Raw genomic sequence first — 11,738 nt, 5'->3', positions numbered from 1 at the left:
GAAATGCTTGCTTCTGTGACTCCTGATTTCTTTTTTTGGTGTTCTTACTCTAGGGTTATCTCTTTTCGTGTTTTCTTTATTGTGTCAATCTCTGTTTTAATTTCCCTCTTCCATTCCTTTATTTCTTTGGTTCTGTTTTCCTCTAGTTCTTTGAGTTCTTTGAGTGTTTTTCTTATTTCTTCTTTAAAAGCTTCTGAATCTTTTTGCTTTTCCTCCCTTTGTTGTTTAAGTATCTCTATCAGCATCTTGATGTATGATTTCAGTTCTGTGTTTTCTTTTTCTGGAGTGTTTGGAATTCCGATGTTTGCTGTTATGGGAGAGCTGGGCTCTGGTGTTGCTAGATTGTCTTGGTTCCCTTGGGATATACTCTTTCTCTTTCCTCTTGCCATTTTGTTGTCAGTGATATGTTCTTGCCTTTCCCTTGTATCTGGTCTGTGTCCCTGGTTCTCCACTGGTTCAGGTGTCAGATGGGTCGAGCCCTGTTTTATGCCTCAGAGTCGTCGGGTGTGAGCAGAAGTTCCAATGTTCTGTTTCTGTTTGCTGGATCAGGCACGGCAGGGCAGGGCAAGGCAGGTGGTGCACTTTCCGTGTGTACTCCACAGAGATCTCTCTGCTCCCCTGCAGTCTAGGTCTCCCACTCACCAGTTGCTCAGCCTCTATGAGCTGCCGTTCCACGTGGCAGGTAGGCCAGGCTCCGCTCTGCGTCCGGAAGTCGCCTCCAGGTGGAAACACAAGTTCTAATTTTCTGTTCCCAATCGCAGTTGCTCAGCCTCTACCTCAACTTTTCTACATTCCAAATGCATCCCAAATCTTTGGCATAATGTCTCTATCAAAGTCTCCACTAATTCCCTGTCATTCTTCCATAAATATCTTTCCATCAGGGCTCAGTACATACTGCTGTCATTGAAAATGCTTGATCGTGGTCATTAATGACTATCATATGAAAAATTCAACAAATCTGTTTTCAGAAACAAAGTAGCAATTAGCACAGGTGGTTATTCCATGTGTTCATTTATTTATTTAAAGTGATTTTTTATTTGAATTTTTGAAATTAAAAATTATATTCCTAAAATAAATATCACCTGGCTATGACATATGACTTCTATATAGCTGAACTTATATGAGAATATTTTGCTGAGGACTTTTACACTTTTATTCATGAGAATGATTGGCCAACTTATACTTTTCCCTTCTGGTAATATTCTTTTCAGGTTCTGGAAACCAAGTTTATGCCAGACTGAATAAATTAAAATTAAAAACAAAAACAAAAAAAAAAAAGACTGAAATAAATATCAGTCAGAATGCAGCCAGAAAAGTTATATACATATAGATACACACGTAAATCTGCATAAATAAATACATGATTTGTTATAAGAATTTGATCTCATGAAACTATGGTAGCTAATCCACATCCCTAGTAAGATCATTCTGTTACATGCTGACATCCACAGACTAGGAAACTGAGGAAAATGGATATAACTTTAAAAAGCAAGGAGCAAAAGAGTAGAGAAAACTAGAATGTACCCGCATGGCTTAAAAACCATAAGATCAGAATAAAACTGTAAAAGTAACTTTTATTTTTGTTTTAATTATCTAGGAAGCTTACTGCAGCTGTCTGCTAACCTCTGCCTAGTCCCAGAAGCCTCTAGCCACCATTACCCATACCTAGAATGTTCTCAGCCTCTGAGATTTGCTGCTGAATATGCTTACCCCTTTCTAGTTCTTTCTGAGCTCTGGTTGGCTGATTTAATTCAGCTCATCTGGCTCAAACCCCTCTCACAGGCTTTTCTCTTGGCTTCTGAATTGCTCTGCTTGGTCTTCAACTAATTCTAGCAATGTTTTCTAATCTTCTGTCTCTTTCTCATTCTGTCTTTACCTATGTCTAGCTTGTTCTGTCTTCAATCTGTGTCTATAATACTCTCCCAGTAAAACTGCCTCCTCCTCCGCCTCCTCCTCCTCTTCCTCCTCCTCCTCCTCCTCCTCTCCCTCCTCCTCTTTCTCCTCTTCCTCCTCCTCCTCTGCGCTGCTCTCCTCTCCCTCTCAACTCTGCTGCACTGTCTCCACAAACTCTGCCGTATTCCTGGACTGTGCTCTCTTCTGTACTGTCTGTCTCTCCCTTAAGTGACTTCCCTTTCCTCTCTCTTCTCCTGAGAGTTGGGCATATCCTATTCTGTCAAATCTTCCTCTGATTCGGCACTTTGTCTGCCACTCAATTAGATGTCACTTTCAAACTTTTCAAACTCGGGTGCTTCCTTCTACAAACTAGCTTTACCTTCATTGTTAAATTAAATTTAGGGATTAAAGACAAGTGCTAAGGGCTGAGCCACAACCTAAGAAACTGGTTCAAATATCCTGTAAGATAAAATTCTTCCGATTTTCCTGTATATGAACCCTCTGATATGAAACACACATACACTGACCCAGAGAAAGCAAACATGATTCCAAGGGAAAGTGGAGGAAATAGCCCTGACTGTTACCACAGCCAATAAGATGAGCAGGAAGAAAAATGGCACCATGTGTGGAATCACACAGGTGGTCTTGTTTTCCCTTCACTTCCACTATCTAATTCTCAAATAAGAATGGCCCCTGTGGCCCACACTAATTAGAAGCATACAGATAAAAACAGTGACAAAAATCCAATTCAATGAAGACAAGAAGGTATATTGAAAAATCTACAACAGATCACTTAGAAACTATATGCTGGGCAACTCTCAAGTCCATTGTTATGAACTACAGTGACCACCTTCGATATTGCATATGTACACTTATTACTAACATAACGTTTGTCTTCTTTTTTCCAGAATTGTAAGTTTATTTTGCTCAATGTATGACGACTGCATAATGACTCCTCATGAATGTCCCATCACTGAGGAAACTGCTAAGAATGGTCCGTGTGCAAAATAATTTAGCAAGACACAGGGTTGGGAGAAAAATCACTTGATTAGTTTAACTGCGTAACATGATGAGAATGCACAGAGGCGCGTTCAAAGGACGTCCACAACTTCACACTGTAATAGTTATAACAATTTCACCATGACAAACACCAGACATAAGAGTAAGCCGACACTGCATGTCACTATAGCAACATCCAAAACAGATCAATTTGTTACAATCACTATTTGATGAAGTAAACTTTACCCCTGAAAGGAAAAAAATTAAATTAAAAAAGTTTAAAATATTTGAAGTCTTAAGGGTTTTGTTTTGTCATAGGAATATATAACACCTACAGTGTAAGTTAATAAATGTCAAACAATAAATGACATACAGACCCGAGTTTTCTCCCTCTCTGTGTGTGGTACTTAACAGTTTCTATTTTTGTGGTGGGTTTACCTTAAAGAGTTAAGAAGAACCAATACATACATACATACATACATACATACATACATACATACATACATACATACATACACACACACACACACACATACATACACACACACACACACACACACACACACACATATATATATATATATATATATATTCCTCACAGCCACCTGCCAAGCACCCATCAACCAAAACCTAACCGGAAGCCCTGACTCTTCCCACGATAAGAGCCGCTGAACAACCAGACCAACCTGGACACCGATATAAAGCCGGGCTGACAAAGGAAAACTTAGAACCAATGGCTTCGTGTCATGTAGAAATGCCGTAAACTACAATTTAGTGTTAATACTGTCGACCCATCAGAGACTTCTAAGTACAGGGCCATGTCTGGATCAATTTAACTCCTCCAGTATACATCCCGGGAGAGAGAGAGGGGGGAAAGGGGAGAGGGGAGAGGGGAGAGAAGAGAGAAGAGAAGAGAGAAGAGGAGAGAAGAGAGAAGAGAGAAGAGGAGAGAAGAGAGAGGAGAGAAGAGAAAAGAGGAGAGAAGAGAGAAGAGGAGAGAAGAGAGAAGAGAGAAGAGGAGAGAAGAGAGAGGAGAGAAGAGAAAAGAAAGAAGAAAGAAAAAGCACAGCCGCGGAGAGAAAACAACCACGGGACTGAAGACGAGAGCGTGTGGACAGAAGAATCCTTACTGGAACCACCGAATGCTGCTTTTTTTTTTCCTTAGAACCCCACCATCTAGCAGTAAGTTAAATTAAAGGTAGACAACTCCACTTGCACGAGCCTGCACAACAGTCCGGGCGCTTGTGTGAGGCTGCTACTCCGACACCAGCATAGCTAGCCTGACTTTCCACTAGAGGTATTGTGGCAAAAATGTCAACGAGGCGATCAAAGACAGGACACTTGTGGGTTTCTCCCTGGGAAGGTCAGCCCTCCTTTTCCCTCCCCTACCCGACCCTCAACTCATGGGGGGTGGGGGGAAGACTGCAGTAGTCACATCATTGCTTTCACCACCTCAGTCGTCGTCGTCGTCGTCACCTTGCTGGTCGCTCGTGCAGAGCGTTAGGTTGTCTCTGAGCAGCTGCACGATCAGAGCGGAGTCCTATAGGGGTCCTCTTCAGAGCGCCGAGCTCGGCGATGGCGTCATCGAAGGCGGTCTTGGCCAGGTGGCATGCTTGCCCGGGGCTTTCTGGGTATTGTAGTAGAAAATGGAGTAGTTAAGCACCAGGCCCAGCCGGATGGGGTGGGTGGGCTGCATGTGCTCCTTGCTGATCTCGTGGGCTTCACTGTAGGCCTTCTCGAAAGACTCCACCACAGTCGCCCTTTTCTCCCTGGCGGCCACTTCTGCCAGATAATGGTAATAGTCCCCTTTCACCCCTTTCATCCTCAGGTAGAACACCTTGCTCTCTTACTGGGTCTCACGGCAGTTCTTGATCAGGTAGTTTGTCCAGCAGGCTCAGCACGTCCTGGCACATGGCCTCCAGTTCCTTCTCAATCTTCTCCCGGTAGGCTGGGACCATCTCTATCCTCTCGTTGCCATCCACAGACGTCTTCTGCTCAGTGCTGCTGGAGGAGTGGCGAACCCCAACTACGTTCTTGTAGGCCACCAACAGGAGGTCCCGTTCCTCATTGGACAGTGTTCATTCAGTTCTGTAACGTTCTGTCTTAGTGCTCCTCCTACTTGGCCAGCCGGGCTTTGTGCTCCAGTTGCTCGTGGTCCACCATCTTCGCGGGGATGAAGAGGGTTGGCTGGAAAGAAGGAAGCCACCTTGAAGGGCTTTAGGAAAAGAGGAGTGGCTTAGAGCTCTTGTGTTGGAGGGACCAACTCACGAAGCAAGTTGCTGAGGCGAGGAGGCAGCGGCAAGAGCTGCGACCCCAGGACCCAGCGCAAGGAGGCTGAAACATTTTTTTGAAAAACTTACAAGTAAATGCATCTGTTATGTTTAACAAGTTTGTTTTGGGTGTTTTAATTTATGTACAATTACATACAATTTACTTTTCTCCCATTTATCATTTCAAAATACTCACTGGAATACAGTTTTCAATTTATTCTGGGGGGGATCATAGTGTCTGCCTCCTCTGCTGTGGTAACAGAGAGGCAAAAAACAAAAAAATAAACAAAAAACAAAAAAAAAACTTTAGTGATGGTACAAAAGAATATATTCACACTTCAGAGTATCCACCTTAAATTTTTCATTAAGAAAAAAGAAAGTCCTTTTCTTTCTTGCTGATTTTAGTATGCATGCTCGAATTGGTGCAGAGCTTGAATTTGCTTTATCTTTTTATTTACTCCTATTTTTTGACGTATTTTCCCAATCCTTTTCCCACAAAAAAAAAAAAAAAAAAGACTTCCTCTATTTTCTTTTATTTTTCTCTTTATTCAAAGTAGATTCTTGTGCCACGGTCTATATCCTGATTATAGTTTCCCCTTCCTCCACAGCTCCCAGTTCCTCACCTCCCACACCTCAAGATCCACCCCCTTTCTGACTCAGGTAAGAAAAGAACAGGCTTCAAAGACATGACATGACAACATACAATCATATACAATAACAGAATGAAACAAAAACTATCATATCAAAGTTAGTCAATACAACAGGAAGAGAGTCCCAAGAGCAGACACAAGAGTCAGAGACCCACTTGTTCTCATAGTCAGGAGCCCTATAAACATGGCAATAGCTATAACCTACAGGCAGAGGACCGGTTACAGACTCATCTAGCTAGATTAAAGGCACTGGGAACCCTAGGGATCCACTTCTCTCCTCTTTCCCAGTGAGATGTGTCTTGCCATACATTAAAGCAAACAAATAAAAAATCTGGGTTCCAGGGGTCCAAGATTAGGTCCATATGCTTGCACAGTGGGGACTTTAACGATGGGACACTCTCTCCCCAGGTCAGACTGCTATGCTTGTGTGAAAGAATTTATCAGTAAAGCCATCTCCCCTGGCATTTTTCTTGTGACAATAGTTTTCAATTCGTGCATTCAATTACTTTAATGGACATAGAAATATTTGGATTTTTAATTTTTCTCGTGCCAGTCTTCTTTTGTGGGTATTTATTGTTTACAAGAGGAGTCAGAAAACTATAACCTTAGAGTTGTTCACATTACAAGATTTATTGCAATACAGTAAACCCCTTAAAGAAGTACATAGTGCGTGCCATGGATGCTTCTGTATTATTGCAGTACAGGTCAGCAGGTATAGCGGTGTGGCCCAGAAGGCCCAAGGCCCAAAGTATATATTATCTGCAAGCCCAGTGTATGTACTGTCTAGTCCTGTGCAGAAAAATGAGTATTTGGCAATTTATTTTTCATTTATTTGTAAAACATTGTTGGGTATTATCATTTCTTAGTATGTGCTTAAGTGTGTGTGTGTGTGTGTGTGTGTGTGTGTGTGTGTACATGTTTGCTTATATGTACTGTTAAATCTGAGACTCATATGACAAAATCCATGATTGTCCAATTAAAATAAGATATATTTTTTGGGTGCACCCAGGACTGGTCAACTGACTGCCTTGGGGTGCTAAGTGGGAATTTGAGAGAGCAGTCCCTGTCCCTGTGAACTTCTTAAAGTCCCTTTTATATAAGTGATAAGTTGTTCACTGGGGTGAGAGAGTTGGCTGTTATACATTGTTAGGAAAGCACAATGAAAAGGAACAAGAGTAAGGGTATACATTGAGGTTGCAAATTTAGTGTAATTGTGAATAGAAACTTGAACCTGCAAGAACTTAACGCAAGACAAACAGGAACTTCATTAACTAAAAACAGAAACCTTAGCCTGTACAGGACATACTGAAACTTACTCTTAACTATCTTAACTGCAAACAGAATTCATACTTTGCAAGGTGTATTGTTCCTGATTAGGGCTCCCATTAACTTGCAAGTATAGGGTTCCCATCTTGGTCTCACAGTACATGCTTTTGACCATTTCTAGGTTTACATGTATGCTTACATGTATGTGTGCAAATGTTTGAGAACATACATACACATGTATGAACGTATGTATATACACATATTCTTGTCTTTGAAGGCCTGAGATCTATGCTGAGAATGTTTTTCAATGACTCTCCATGCTGTTTTGATTATAAGTTTTTGAGAGGCCGTCTCTCTTTGGACCTAGAACTCAGAGATATGGCTATCTTTGAGGCTATCTTATCATGTAGGCCAGCAAGTCCTACAGATCCTCCTGGCTTTCCCGGACTGGGGATTATCAGGGTGTGTCACCATGCCTAATGTTTAGAGGGTGCTGGAGCTTGAACGTGAATACAGCAAGCATGTTACAGAGCCATCTCTTCAGTCTTTAATCAACTTTAAGAATCATAGTAATGTCTTCGTTTTCATTCCTGATGTAAGTAACTTATATTTTCCTTCTTAGCCAGTCTCACTACAGGCATTAATCTTTGCTCAATTTCTATTGTATGACTTATTTATGTTGACTTAAATCTTATTCTTATGTTTAGCAGTTCTTTCCACTCTCTGAATTTTTTTTAATTACTTAAGATAAAAGCTTAAGATGCAAACCAACTTTTAATTTTACAAGCATGTTTCCTTTTAAGCACATTAGCTGGTTCCACATATTATGTCATATTTACCTCTAATCTAAACCATTATTTAATTTTTATTATGGTTACTTTCCAAAATCACAATTTTTCAAAATGTGCTATTCAATTTCTAAACATTTGCATATTACTTATTTTTCTGCTATTGATTTCTAAATTCCAGTGTAAATCCAAAGTATAGTCTATGATTTAAAAAAACAAATCTTAGCATACATAGCAATCATGAAAATGAAACAAATTGTCTAGTCCACCTCAATATTATTACAATGGCATGCTTGTCAAAGTATTGCTAACTTGCGTATTGTCTTGGAGGCTTACAGCTTGTTGAATGAGCTCACCCTTCCTAGCACTTTCTGAACTCTGGTTGGCTGGTTCAACTCACCTATTCTGGCTCAAACTCTTCTCCCAGCTGACTGATTCAAACTGGCTTCTCCCATCCTCTGACTGAATTGCTCTGCTTGGCCTCAAACTAACACTACTAATATGTTCTACCCTCCTGGCTCCTTCTCATTCTCTGGCTTCACGCATGTCTACCTTGTTTTCTCTGTAACCAGTCTATAATACTGTCCTAGTAGAAACTGCCTCTCAACTCCACAAACTGAACTGCCACCAACTGAACAGGCACAAATTCAATTCCAAGTGAGCTTATTCCTGTTCTTGCCAGAGTTGGGCATATCCTATACCCAACTTGGTCTGTCAAGTCGTTCTCTGATTTATCACTTTGTGTGCCCCTCAATTAGATGCAACTTTCAAACATAGCAGCTTCCTTCTACAAACTAACTTTGCTTTCATTATTTGGAATTAAAGGTATGTACTAGGGGTGTGTCTGTATTCCAGACAGAAGGATTAAAGGTGTGTCATTCCAGGGAGATCACACAGTCCTAGAAGTTCTTTAGATGTGATCCCTTGCCAAAGCAGCTATATTGCTGGATAAAAGTTTCTCTACACAAACTGATATATGGCAAAGCCATTCCAGAACCCTTAAAATCTACTCCCTTAGGAAGTGTATATGTATCTTGCATCAAGATAATACAGCAAAAAATTTAATAAATACATCAGCCAATAAATAAATGAGTTAAGAAGTCCCAAACAACTGTATACTGTTAGGGAACTAACTCTCCACACAGGCATGAAAGCAAAGCAATCTCAGGAAAAGAAAACTTTTCTAATATGATGACATAGCTGGAACTCCATGTGAAAAGAAGAAAAGACATGAACTATGTCTCCTACCTCTTATAAAATGTAAGAATTAATGTATATGATGATATATTTAAATATAAGATTTTTTAAAGCTTCAGAAGTAAAAATACATTTTCATGTGTTAGAAATAAATTAATATTTCTTAGACAATAAAAACAATAACAATTCTTAAAAACTGGTGTTTGATCAAAAGGAAATTTTATGCTTATCAAAATTTGTTTTAAGTTAAAAGAGATAATAGTCTTGCACAGACAAATATACAAGTAATAATTAATTCTTACAACTCAATTAACAAAAGGGAACAGATATCTCTTATCAAAAAATGGCAGGAAAAAAGTTTAAATACAGAAGATTTTTTTTTAATTTAAAAAGTTTTTTTTTTTTTTTTTAAACATAAGCTATTCAAGATTTCTCCAGCACTGACTGATATCAGCACAATGAGATGGCACTTCAGAGACAGCAGCTTCAGGGAAGGGCGATGAGATGACTTTCATGTGGCTAAATCAATGGCACAAACATAATTCTCCTTCTCTGTCCCCCTTGGGGGCAGGTGAGTGCTAAGAGGTCACCACAACACTAAGGGGCAGCATGATCCATTTTTGAGCAGTTGGGAAAGGGGTAGCGCTGGGACAAGTCTGGGCTCAGGGCTGGGGCTGAACAGTAGCACGCTTGCCTAACGCATGGGACCCTGGGAGGTGGGGGTGTCTCAGACGTCTTACCGTCTCATTTGGTCACATCTGATGGAAAAAGTAAAAACTAAGCTGAAAACCTTTACAGCCCGGAATGTTTTTTGTTTCTGGTTAACTTCCTGGGACCCTCCCTCCCAAGTTGCTTGGCTAAGATTTGGTGTGGAGCACCGAGGTCTCCCACAGTGGAGCCTGCCTGGGCTCTGCAGGCTCTCAGTAAGGCAGGCCCCTTCTTGGGTTTCTCCTCCATGGCGAGACAGCAGCCATTAGGCTAAAGTGTGCTGCTCCAAGCTGCAGAAATGCTTGGCATGTTAAAAATGGTTGCTAAGATAAAAAGATGTCACACTGTGCATATCACAACTGCATTGAGGACACTTTGCGTTGTGCTCACATTCCCTTAAATATTGTTTCCAAAGGTGTTCAGCCCCTCTAGTTCGAACTCTGGGAAGAGGCTGACACAGTTTTGTGAAAAACACAAGAGGGGTAGAAGGGGTAGCAGGAGGGAAAGCAGCCTTCAGTTACAAAGATCAGCCCTCAGTTTCAAGGTCAGCTTCCGGGAGGCTGGCCTCGGGCGGAGTCAAGGTCAGAGGGAGGAGCGGCCGCAGGGCAGGGATGGGGAAGGTCTACATCTCATTCAGGTCCAGCAGGGTCTGGTCCAGCATCCTTTGTGTACAGAGATGCTCCTCTTTGGTGCACTTCAGCTTATCTTCCAAGTCGTCAATGGTCTTTTCCAGTTTGGCTACCGATCTTTCAGCAAACTCGGCACGGGTCTCTGCCTCCTTGAGTTTATCAGTAAGAATCTTTATTTCTTCTTCGTACTTGTCTTCTTTTTGAGAGTACTTCTCTTCAGCAGCACTCAGACACTTCAGGTTCTAGTCCATCCGTCTGATCTGCTCATCCATCTCTCGGCAACGGGACTCTGCCAGCTCGGCGCGTTCCTCCGTGCGTTCAAGTCTCCTTCAATAATCACCAACTTACCAGCCACCTCTTCATATTTCCTGTCTGCCTCTTCTGCAGTGTGCTTTTTTTTCCTTTAGCTGGATTTCCTGGAGTTCCATCTTTTCTTCATCTTTTAGAGCCCGGTTTTCAATCACCTTCATACCTCTCTCACTCTCGTCAGCAGCCTTTTTTCGCTTCCTCCAGTTTCTGCAAAGCAGTGGCAAGGCGCTCCTGGGCACAGTCCAGCTCCGCTTCAACCAGCTGGGTCCTGCGGTTTAAGGAGGCCACCTCAGCTTCAGCCTGCTCTTGGCCCGCCTTTCTCCCTCCACTTCCTGCTGGAGGCGCTCGGCCCTCTCCTCCGCATCATCAGCCTGCTGCTGCAGAACCTGGATCTTGCGCTTTACCGCCTCGATGGTGGTGTTCCAGGCCATGGTGCCTACCCAGCTGCTTCTGGAAATCAGGTTCCTACCTCCTCCGCTCGGCGTTGTAGCCGCTTTTCCGATATATATATAGATATATATTTTAATTAGATACTCTCTTACATTTGAATTGTTATCCTCTTCACGATGGTGCACTAGCTTCCAATCACCCTCTCTACCTCAGTGCCTTGGCATTCCCCTACACTGGGAAAAATGTGCCCTCCCTGGACCAAAGGCCTCTTCTCCCATTGATGCCAGACACTGCTATTCTCTGCTACATATGCAGCTGGAGCCATGGGCCTCTCTCAGTGTGTGCTCAATGGTTGGTGATCTAGTCCATGGGAACTGTGGAGGATTTGGTTGGTCGACAATGTTGTTCTTCCCATGAGGCCACAACCACCTTCAGCTCCTTCAATCTTCCCCCAACCCCAGCACCCTTGTCAGGGTCCCCATACTCAGTCTGATGGTTAGCTGCAAGCCTGCTCAGCTGCATGATTCTGGCAGAATCCCTGAGGAGGCACCCTTATCTGGTTCTTGCCAGCAAGTACCTCCCAACATAAGCTAGTGTTTCGGCCTGGTGGCTGCACATGGGGCGGCTCCCCAGGTGAGG

General features: G+C 42.2%; 2 pseudogenes across 2 annotated transcripts; both read right to left on the bottom strand.

Annotated features, from left to right (window-relative positions):
• Positions 1 to 4,345: 4,345 nt before the first annotated feature.
• On the bottom strand, positions 4,346 to 7,253 carry LOC308434940 (14-3-3 protein gamma-like; annotated as a pseudogene). Its single transcript has 3 exons — positions 7,163 to 7,253; positions 5,161 to 5,226; positions 4,346 to 5,079 (listed from the first exon to the last, which is right to left on the bottom strand). The product of its transcript is annotated as a 14-3-3 protein gamma-like (transcript).
• Positions 7,254 to 10,353: 3,100 nt separating this feature from the next.
• Positions 10,354 to 11,140, bottom strand: LOC308435166 (tropomyosin alpha-3 chain-like; annotated as a pseudogene). Its single transcript has one exon. The product of its transcript is annotated as a tropomyosin alpha-3 chain-like (transcript).
• Between the last annotated feature and the right edge of the window lie 598 nt (positions 11,141 to 11,738).

Source organism: Micromys minutus (assembly GCF_963924665.1).
Source record: "Micromys minutus genome assembly, chromosome: 22".
Taxonomy (NCBI): Eukaryota; Metazoa; Chordata; class Mammalia; order Rodentia; family Muridae; genus Micromys; species Micromys minutus.
This window is presented reverse-complemented; position numbering and strand designations above follow the sequence as displayed.